At 43.8% G+C, this 10,534-nt stretch overlaps 1 long non-coding RNA gene across 1 annotated transcript; it reads right to left on the reverse strand.

Moving 5' to 3' along the window:
- Positions 1-8,177: 8,177 nt before the first annotated feature.
- On the reverse strand, positions 8,178-10,322 carry LOC141026542 (uncharacterized). Its single transcript, XR_012188791.1, has 2 exons — positions 9,701-10,322; positions 8,178-9,372 (listed from the first exon to the last, which is right to left on the reverse strand). It is a non-coding gene; the product is annotated as an uncharacterized lncRNA (long non-coding RNA).
- Positions 10,323-10,534: the final 212 nt, after the last annotated feature.

Below are 10,534 nucleotides of genomic sequence, written 5' to 3' on the forward strand. Positions count from 1 at the left end.
GCCCTTTCGGGCGTAGTGCCACGACCCACGGTTCCCGCTGCCGCCCCGAGGTCTTCCCGCCGTCGCCCCGACCTGCCTGCGGCCGCCGTGTCGCCACTTCGGGTAGTGGCGCCGCGGCCCATGGTTCACTCTGTCGTCCCCACGCGTCGATTTCCCGTGGTATGCGCCGCACCGCCTCCCTCGGCGCGAGCACGCCACCGTCCGTGCCGGTCTTGGTCATGCTGTTAGGTTCCTCGCCCACTTCGAGCACCGCCGCCGCGCTCCTAACCAAGCCACTGCCGCCGCCATCAGGCCGCCGCCGCTGCTCTTCTTCGGCCGCCGCAGCCGCTACCCCCGTATGCGGCGCCGCCGCCCGTCCACCTCCCTCGTCTTCGTCCAGCACCATCCCGTCGCCAGCGTCTCCATCATCTACCCGGACCACTTCATCTACTCCGACAACCGCGGGCGACATCGGCCCCGCGCCGATTGGCGCCGCAACCGTCGTCGGGTTATTCTCTGCTGGCCTCTTCGACTTCTGCAACATGGCGTATAGCTCGTGCAGGTCCCAGTCTACGCATGTCCGGTGCTGGCAACACTGATGCATGCCTTCTTCCACGACGTGTTCCTTGGCCTGGCAAGCCTGGTGCGGCGCTTCGTCAACTTCGTCTTCGTCCGTCTACGCATGCCCAGTGGTGGCAACACCGACGCATACCTTCGTCTATGACGTGTCCCCAGGTTTGGCAAACCCGGCACGACGCTTCGTCAACACCGTCTTCTTCCCGGAACACCACTACTTTGGTACCACTGCGCCTATGACTAACATGGCACCTCCTTGCGCCCGCGGCTCCACGGCGACTACCTCGACACCGGCTACCCCGACTCGACATCGACTATGGCGTTCTTCGCATGGCTACCTCAACCACGGCTATACCACCCTACGATCTCGGCTACCTCAACATCGGCACAAAGGGCTATCATCCGCTTGAGAAACTCGTCGGGTTCCACTACAGTCAACGCGTCCGCGACCCGACACCGTCCACGACTCTCTCGCTACGACTGCGGGGGGATGTCAGCCCGTCCGCTGCTATTCTCTCCAGTCTGACCGTCCGCGATGCTCCTGTTGTCTGCGATGCTACCGCTACGACTGCTGGGGGATGTTAGAGATATATTTGGGTTACTTGTATTTGCTAGTTTATGATTTGTAACCCGTATCCTACCTTATCTCCAGGAGAGGCTTCTTGCCCTCCAACTATTGTACTCAATATATACTCGCCCTCGAGGCTCAATAATACATCCATCATATTCCATCAATCCTCTCTCTCCCTTCTAACACAGACAACCAAAGCCAAAAGCATTGGTTGTAGAAGTTTTTTTATGATTGTTGGATAGACCAGATTGCTCGGGCTAGGGCCAACAACCAGTACTAAGACTTGGATACATGGATTTGATAGCTCGAACAATGTGGTAAAAATCCAAAATTACGAATGAAGAGGTTGAACCTACTTCAGTACACTAGTAGAAAACAGGGCTTTGGTTCGGCCAGAATAGAGAATTAATCCCGGTTGCATTGCGAACCAAGACTAATGTGAGAATTAGTCCCGGTTCGAGCGGCTAGGGCACCGTGCAGGCATTAGTCCCGGTTCAAATGGGACCTTTAGTCCCGGTTGGAGCCACGAACCGGGACTAAAGGGTGCGATGCCCTTTAGTCCCGGTTCGTGGCTCCAACCGGGACTAAAGGTTAGAACTTTTGTCCCGGTTTGAGATGTGGACCGGGACTAAAGGGTGTGATGCCCTTTAGTCCCGGTTCGTGTCTCAAACCAGGACTAAAGGGCCCATTTCTCAAACTCTACCCCCCCCCCCCGGTGTATCGCCATTTCAGTTTTGAAAAAAAACAAAAGAAAATGATAAAAACTTCAAAAAATAAAATCCTTCGAGATGTAGTTATATTACTACATCTACTAGTTAGGAAAATTTAAAAAACTTAAATTTGGACATGTTTTGCAAAAAAGTGTCATGAAAAAGTAAAACGGCTATAACTTTTGCATACGATGTCGGAAAAAACGTATAGTATATCAAAATGTTCATCATGAAAACCCGCATCCGATTTTGACTACCGTAGGCCTGTTTGCAAAATTTTAGAATCCCCAAATTCGAAGGAAAAAAAGATATGCTCAAATTTCAGTTTTTTTAATTTTGGTTAAATCTTGTCAAACTACTTATTCAAGAAGTATTAGTGTTACTACATAATTATTCAAGGATATTAGTATTACTAAATAATTATTTCAATTTTTTTGAATTTTCGTCAAATCTGGTCAAACTGTGGTCAAACTACTTACTCAAGAAATATTAGTCTTACTAAATAATTATTGTTTTTTAGAATAATAGTTTGAAACTCAAACAGTGAAACGTGTGACTTAATGCTCAAGCTAAACTCCTGAGGGTTAATAGGATTGACATCTTACTATTGTCAGGAAAACAACAAGTGCAGACTTCGAAACGAGGGGGATTAGAACCCGGAAGTTAAGCGTGCTCAGGCTGGGGTAGTGAGAGGATGGGTGACCGGCCAGGAAATTAGATGATTTGGAATGATGAAGGGTGATTAGAGATTAGAGGTTAAATTGAGCAGTGATGAGAGATGATTAGAGATTAAGAGGTAAAATAATTCAGAAATTTGAAAATCGAAAAAAATTCAAAAAAAATTCAGGAAAAAAATTAAGAAAAAAATTCGTAAAATTTCCTTTAATCCCGGTTGGTGTTACCAACCGGGACTAAAGGCGGAGCTCCAGACAGCAGCCACGTGTAGGGCCTTTAGTCCCGGTTCGTATAAGAACTGGGACTAAAGAGGGGGACCTTTAGTACCGACCCTTTAGTCCCGGTTCCAGAACCGGGACTAAAGGCCCTCATGAACCGGGACAAATGACCCTTTTTCTACTAGTGGTAATTCCGCTTACTTTCAGGGTCCTCAACGTCTCATATTTTTGGCTATCCATCCGATGATCTAATGGGGGGAGAGAGAAAGGGAGGGAGAAAGACTCGGTACAAACTGCCAAACAAAAAGGTGTGGTAGCTCCCTGGTGTATCTTGGTTCAGTCACGAACCGGGACTAATGTGAGCACTGGTCCCGGTTCGTGCGGCTAAAGGCATTAGTCCCGGTTCAAATGAGACCTTTAGTCCCGGTTTGAGACACGAACCGGGACTAAAGATTAGACCTTTAGTCCCAGTTTGATACACGAACCGGGACTAAAGGGTGCGATGCCCTTTAGTCCCGGTTCGTCTCTCAAACCGGGACTAAAGATTAGACCTTTAGTCCCGGTTTGAGACTCGAACCGGGACTAAAGGGCACGTGTCTCAAACCGGGACTAAAGGTCTCATTTTCAAACACTACCCCCCCCCCCCCCCCCCCGCGCGATCGCCTTTTCAGTTTTTGTAAAAAGCAAAAGAAAATGATAAAAACTTCAAAAATTAAAATCCTTCGAGATGTAGTTATGTTACTACATCTACTAGTTAGGAAAATTTAAAAACTTAAATTTGGACATGTTTGGCATAAAGTGTAGGGAAAATGTAAAACGGCTATAACTTTTGCATCCGATGTCGGAAAAAACGTATAATATATCAAAATGTTCAGCACGAAAATCCGCCTGTTTGCAAATTTTTAGAATTCTAAAAGGAAAAAAAAGTTATGCTCAAATTTCAGTTTTTTTGAATTTTCGTTAAATCTGGTCAAACTATGGTCAAACTACTTATTCAAGAAGTATTAGTGTTATTAAATAATTATTCAATAATATTAGTGTTACTAAATAATTATTTCAGTTTTTTTGAATTTTCGTCAAATCTGGTCAAACTGTGGTCAAACAATGGTCAAACTACTTATTCAAGAAATATTAGTGTTACTAAATAATTATTTCAGTTTTTTTGAATTTTGGTCAAATCTGGTCAAACTATGGTCAAACAATGGTCAACTACTTATTCAAGAAATATTAGTTTTAATAAATAATTATTGTTTTTTAGAGAATAGTTTCAAACTCAAACAGTGAACTGTGTGACTTCATGCTCAAGCTAAACTCCTGAGGGTTAATAGAATTGACATCTTACTATTGTCAGTAAAACAACAAGTGCAGACTTGGAAACGAGGGAGAATAGAACCCGGAAGTTAAGCGTGCTCAGGCTGGGGTAGTGGGAGGATGGGTGACCATCCGGGAAGTTAAATGATTTGGAATGATGGGGATGATTAGAGATTAGAGGTTAAATTGAGCAGTGATGAGGGGTGATTAGAGATTAGAGGTTAAAATAATTCAGAAATTTGAAAATCGAAAAAAAATTCAAAAAACAAAATTCAAAAAAAATGGGGTCCTTTAGGTGGACCTCCAGGCAGCGGCCACATGCAGGGCCTTTAGGCCCGGTTCTTATCCCGGTTCGTATAAGAACCGGGACTAAAGGGGGGGCTTTAGTAACGACCCTTTAGTCCCGATTTCAGAACCGGGACTAAAGGCCCTCTAGAACCGGGACTAATGGGTCTTTTTCTATTAGTGATGCCACCAGCATGGTGCTGGTGTGAATGCGCCGGGTGAAACAACGCTATATATGCTATAATAGCTTCCTTTGTTATAATCCCTAGCATCCTTACATCAGTACATCTGTTGTCCTAATTGGATGTTCTGATTTACACCTGATACGTCTATCTGATAGGCCTCGATAATTGAAAGTGAACACGACCATCTGTTTTGCGTGTCTTCAGATGATTCGCCTTACCGGTGGCGTTGGTATGCCCGGCTGTTTGGTGTGGTAAGTCATATCGTTAGTGTCGCCTAGCAATTAGGCGTGGTAGTTCGTCTGCCTGCCAATTTGGTGTGGCACGGCGTCGACAATGCTGCCTTCCAATTAGACGAGGCTGGCCTTCTTCAGTGCCGCATGCCAATTAGGCGTGGCAGGTCGCTGACGCCTTATGTGCGCCTAAGTGACGTGTTTATTTTCTTGCCATTCGTTATTTCTTCGCGCGCATGTACTAGGCGTGTCTGTTTCTAACTCTTTTTTTCCGGCTTACCCGTATTTGTATTGGCGCAGTGGAATTTGTCCATTCGAGCGCCGGTTACCCCCGCTGTCCCCACCCACCCTCCCCCGAAACAAGTCATCCCCTCCCCCTCCGGGCGTTACTCTCTGAATCCATAGAGCCACTCGCAAGTCACCCACCTCGTCGTCCCCTCTTGGTGTTCCCACAGACCGTGCGGCCCACTTCCATGGACACTAAGTTTGCTCTGAAGTCCAAGTTAATACTAACTGTTGCCCCAAAACTTAACGTCATTATTATGAATGAAGCACGCATTGTGAGAAAGATACAATGTCAGCATTGCAGTCATACCATATGATAATTTCCCTTTCACTCAAATTTTAGAATTGTCAACCTCAACGGCTATATCACCATATTGGAGACAGAGTGGATGTTCACACATAAACCAATTGAGGTGGACATGAGCTCAAAACCATTTCTATCCATTACTACAGATAAAAAAAGGCTGTACGAAGGGATGAGACCATTCCAAAACAAGTAAAGGTGATATAAGTGGAGAAACTCTAGAAAATTGTGAAGTAAGGAGTTATGGGGGTTGTGCTATATATTAATAGCCTTGAAGGCAGAGCCCTACAAAAGACAAACACTATTTCCACTTAATTCCAAAACATGTTAACTTCATTGAGTGATACCTTTTCTGAACCTACTGAGTTGCCTCCACAAAGGGGTTGTTGCCATACCATTCTCCTCACCCAGAGTGAAAGATAGTTAACATCAGACCTTACAGATTGCCGCGCTACCGAAAGAATACTATGGAAGAAACTATTGGCAACTCCATGGAGAATTGGACCATAAGACCCAACAGGAACCATTTCTCCTCTTCATCTACACTTGTGAGGAAGAAAGATGGTACCTAGAGGTTGTGCGCCGACTATAGACAACTCAATGCTCTAATATAGAGAACAAATACACCATCCCTGTCATTGAGGATCTAATAGATGAATTACATAATGATTTCATGTTTCCTAAGATTAATCTGAGAACTCGGGATATTGGAAAAGATGCTTTTGGCACTCATGTGGCATACTCTGCGTGTCTAGTCATACCTTTGGGTTGACTAATGCCCTACAACATTCCAATCTCTTATGAACATATTTCTAGCCCCATTCCTAAGGAGATATGTGCTAGTATTCTTTGGTGACATCCACATCTATAGAAAGTCACCAGAGGAGCACAAGGAACATGCCAAGGAAGTGCTAGAGGTGCTTAGACACAACAACTTTTTGCAAAACTCAGCGAGTGTGAATTCTACAAGACAAAAGTAGAAATTTTCGGGGCTTGGTTATCATTGTAGAATGGGTTCCCACTGATCCTAACAAGGTGATAGGAATGGCCAAGTGGACTCAAGCAGTAAATGTTACTCTGCTGAGAGGATTTCTAAGGCTAGCAGGCTAGTAGAGGTTTATACAAAACTATGCGGTTATATGAAAGCCATTGTTCCTAGCTTTAAAGAAAATGGCTTCTATTGGAGTGAAGAGAAACAATAGGCCTTTGACACATGGAAGTCCATAATGACTAAAGCACCTATACCTGCATTTGCATCCATATCCACCCCATGAGGTCTCGCAAAGCTACCTGAATTCTACATAAGCCGCAACAAGCTATAGTGAATGCTCTCGCAAAAATTCCACAAATAACAGTTTGATCTAGGGGTAGGACTGCAAAGAGTCCATCACACAAGAAAAAGACACATCCATGATATTTTGGCCGAAACAAAAATATTTTCTGCCATATTAGGTACACTATCAGAACAAAAGATGTTGGAGAAACACGTATTGTCATGTATGTGTTGACCAAATATTTCCATGACAAATTATGCGGATGGAAAATCAAAAAATTGTCCTGGGCAGACCGAACGTGTACCTGGATGACATTCTTTGCGCCTTCCGTGAAAAAAGGTTGTGGTAGAAGTGAGGGCGAGCATTTTTCGGTGATACGTCGTGTGATTTTTGCATTGCTTGATATACATTGGTTAATGTAAGCCAAGGATGATATTGGGTACTCGCATGATCGTCGGAGATTCTGCATTACAAAACGAGCTCGCTCTCAATCGATGGATCACTTATCCGCTAACTGGTGATTTTCACTAAAGAAAACCTTGCGAAACAAAATTAGATGGGAGGTAGCCGATGTTATTTTTTACATGAAGATGAGCAACTAGGCATTAATTTTGTCCAACACAAGTCCGCTCGCGACATGGTAAAAAATACAAGTGTAACCTAGCTTGTATCCACCCCGTAGTGTCCCAAATATGTTTGACACTTGGTTATGTTGATTCGGTACAAAATTAGAGCGCTTAGCCTGATGGGGGCAGGGCACTAGTTTGGTCATTGTTACTATGTAGAAATGGTTTGGTGTTTAACAAAAGGAAGGGCTCCTCTCCATAGCAAGTTATTTACCAGTTTATGCACTGGCTTTGCTCTTGGTCTACAACATCTGGAACCCTAGCATATGGTTTGTGTGAGTTGTGCTTGTATGCACCAAGTGAGTGTACACATCTGTATTGCATCGGCTATGTGCATCCTAAATATGCAGAAGCCAGGTGTGAACTCGGTTATGCTTGTCACACCTTGATGTGGATTTATAAGTCAATAAAGCGCCTTAATCAAAACAAGGAACATCCATAGCTGCAAACTTTCTCACAAAGTATCAAACTTTCTCCTACTCAACATCATCTCTAGTTATAAGGGGACATGGACATTTATGTACAAAGAGCATGAATTTATTTCCAACATTTAATTATCCGATAATTCCAACAATTTGAGTAACCATCCAAAAAATAAAAAAGTGTAATCTATCGGAAGCTTGCAGAAGCTCCCTAAAAGCGACCCAGGAAGCTTTTGGGAGCTTCCCAAAAACCACAACGATGTTGTCGTTAAAAAATGCTCAACGGCACTACTAGGGAAAACACTGGCAGTACCGTAGGTTTTTTACATACCAGTAGCATGGGTTCCCGTGCTACTGCTACGACGCTACAACTAAATTTTAGCAGTAGCGCGTTTTTTACCCCGCGCTACAGCTATCTAGGTACTAGTAGCGCTCCATTTTCCACCTACGCTACTACTATCCTAAGTACTAGTAGCGCTCCATTTTCCACCTATGCTGCTACTATTGTATGTACTAGTAGCGCTCCATTTCCACCCCCACGTTACAGCTAACTAATTAGAAATTAAAAAAAAAATTCAGATGCAGTATTCATAGATGGAAATCAAGACACGTCCAATGCAAAATAAACTAAGGTCACAGAACCAGTTTAGCACTTCCAGCGTTCATGGCTGCAACATCAAACATCTCAACTCGAAGGGATCACGAGATTCCATTTAACATCTGACGCAAACAACCAGACCACTTCTCTAGAGGTATCTACCAAGGCTCGAAGTTCAAACGCCGGTGGACCCGAACCCTCCCTCCCTCCGGGCGGTGGCATTGAGGTCCTCCACCTCGGTGACCTCCGCGCGATGCAGTCTCCGAGCTTCACGGTGAAGTCCGCCTCCGAGTGGTTGAAGAGCACGGCACCCACCTGGTTGTGGTAGTCCGCGTCGATCACCCCTGCGCCCACGTCGGGGAAGTAAACACTTATTAGTTCGTGTCCTCGTTCAAATCCAGTAGAGTATTTTCTTTCTTTTTAGCACATGCACATGAATCAATAGTAACAACCAGAGGCTCTTCCATACTTGTTGCACGAGACGTGAACAAGGCCGGGTCCCCTCCTTGGTGAATCCAAGGAAGACACTGCTCCGAGACGTGAAGAAGGCCAGCTCCCCTCCTTCTGCAAATAGCTCAGGTGCATGAAGTTGTAAAGAAACTGAATACAATGAACTCATTGTAATGTATAATAACAAGAAAAAACATGAATCCTAAAGAAAAAAATGATTCTATGAGTCAGGTTGATAGTTTTGAGACACAGGAAAGGATAATTAATGTTGGTAACAGTCTTCATTAGCAAGACCAATGGGCCGAGATATACTAATTAATATCGCCGATGATTCTCTGTGGCGGACGACTAAACACTGCTGCCTTTACTGATTATTTCCCTGAGATTGGCCAAGATGCATGGCACGTAGCACCCACAAGTTCCCCATCTTCAGTATTTGGTCAAATTTGGACTGAATGTGCCGAGGCTGATGGGGGTAAGCACAAGCATACATATGGTGTGAAAATACATACCAGCAACCTAGAAGTTGCCATCGTTTTGACATAAGGATCCTTTGGATAAAATGTGTGAGTAGCAAACACACCATCATCAGTACAGCTCAGCGGATTTAGAAGCTAGTAAGATCATGTGCGCCAAAATTCGGATTCCGTATACCCAATCAAGTATATATGCCCTGCCCGCCAACATTTAACGAATAAATATTTTAAATAAGGAAGGATTAACCACAGATAAATATAAATATTTACTGATTTCCACTACTTCTCTAGCTGATATAGACATTTTGCATAATGCAGGCCTCCCTGGATGGAGCAAATCAATCGCTACTAGTGTGAAAGGGAAACATCTGTCCTCGAAAGTTAAGCCAATGCAAATCAAGTGACTATCATGGCTTACTGTATGAGTTGGGCGGAAACACATCAGCATTAAGAACTAAAGTTTATGCTAGTTTGACCAAAACAACAAAGATATATGATACAGCCAAGAAGAAGGTTAGTACGTGCCTCATTTCAAATGGAATAAATCTAACTCGAAACGGTAAATAACCATGAATTTCTCCAAACTGCACAAAACAAGAAAAATCAAATTACTAATATAGCCTACTAAATAATTAATATTGGTCAAGCAGTTAGCTGAACAGAAAATTGCATGACGTACAACACAAGATAAGACCATTAACAGTAAGTAATTGGTCTCTGTTTTGCTCTTTTTTTCTTTTGGTTGCTAGGGACCCAGCTACTCACTGGACCCTCTCCTCTGTTTTTACTTTTTTAGTTAATTTTCATGGCTCCTAATGTACGTCTCATAGTGGACTTTTTGAACATTTGATAAACGTTTGGGATTCAAGCCGTGTCCTGTCCCCTATGGCTATTTTAAGAAAACAAAACTATTATGTTATCAAGAATTTCGTGTGTCCATCTCATTGCCAGCAGGCTCTTCACCTCTACCATATCACTACCAGTATCTCTTAATGCAGTTCAGCAATTTCAAACTTCAGTGCGTACCAGAAATATGATCTACCCATTTCCGAGCTATTAGTTTTGCGAGAGATGATAGTATACGGCAGAACATGCCTGCTTACAAGCTAGCAAGCTGTTGGGTTGATTCCCTTGGAGGACGTACTAACCTAGCCGACTATTGTGGTTACTGGTTAATCCTATTGGGTGTTTCCAGGGAGGTGAAGATCCTTCAGGCCAACAACCTAGGACATGAGTTCACGTTTTCACATACGCATGCACATGATCATCTAAAGTAGGTGTTTATACATCAATAGTTGTGATAACTTGCATAATGATCGATCCGATTATTGATATAGCACTATAAGGATTGCGTCGGTG

The sequence above is a fragment of the Aegilops tauschii genome, chromosome 7, assembly GCF_002575655.3.
Source record: "Aegilops tauschii subsp. strangulata cultivar AL8/78 chromosome 7, Aet v6.0, whole genome shotgun sequence".
Taxonomy (NCBI): domain Eukaryota; kingdom Viridiplantae; phylum Streptophyta; class Magnoliopsida; order Poales; family Poaceae; genus Aegilops; species Aegilops tauschii.